This window comes from Callorhinus ursinus, unplaced genomic scaffold (assembly GCF_003265705.2).
Source record: "Callorhinus ursinus isolate GAN/ISIS: 27379988/994484 unplaced genomic scaffold, GSC_fseal_2.0 scaffold11, whole genome shotgun sequence".
Classification (NCBI taxonomy): domain Eukaryota; kingdom Metazoa; phylum Chordata; class Mammalia; order Carnivora; family Otariidae; genus Callorhinus; species Callorhinus ursinus.
The window spans coordinates 1,241,641-1,242,217 of NW_027397073.1; the positions used below are offsets into that span (position 1 = coordinate 1,241,641).

A 577-nucleotide genomic window follows, 5' to 3' on the forward strand; every position below is an offset into this window, starting at 1 on the left:
ATGAGAGTAATGGCAAGCATTATATCACCCAATGTCATTAAAGTGTAAAACCTGCTCAAATTCATGTAGGATTTGTTATATCCACAGCCCCACTGGTATTTTTGATATTTTCAAAGTATTTAGGGAGCAACCTGAAAAACTGATAAAAATTAACCAACTGTGTCTTTGCCTCAGTTTGTGAGGAAGAAGCAAGGAGAGCCAGACTGCCCGCTTCAGGACTATTCACACTTTGCAACCAGTCAAGCCCTTTCCCTATGGGGGCCCAGTGAGCCATGGCGGCAGACGGTGGCCTCCTTGGTGTTATCGGCAGCCTGTTGATTCTATAGGTGGCCCTAAGGGACCTTGGAGACAGCCCTTTCCACTGGACATTCATGTCTGACCTCATGCCATCCCTGGTCTGGGCTGTTGACAGGTAGAGACAGGTACGTGGGGTGTCTCTGGAAAGCCCCAGGGCACGGTAGCCAGGATCCACATTGGCCAAGTCATCATGTCCATCTGTACCAAGCATGCAGAACAAGGAGCATGTGACTGAGGCCCTACGCAAGGCCGAGTTCAAGTTCCCCGGCCGCCAGAAAGT

General features: G+C 49.9%; 1 pseudogene; it reads left to right on the plus strand.

The window, feature by feature from the left end:
* Positions 1 to 229: 229 nt before the first annotated feature.
* On the plus strand, positions 230 to 354 carry LOC112835380 (small nucleolar RNA SNORA70; annotated as a pseudogene).
* Positions 355 to 577: the final 223 nt, after the last annotated feature.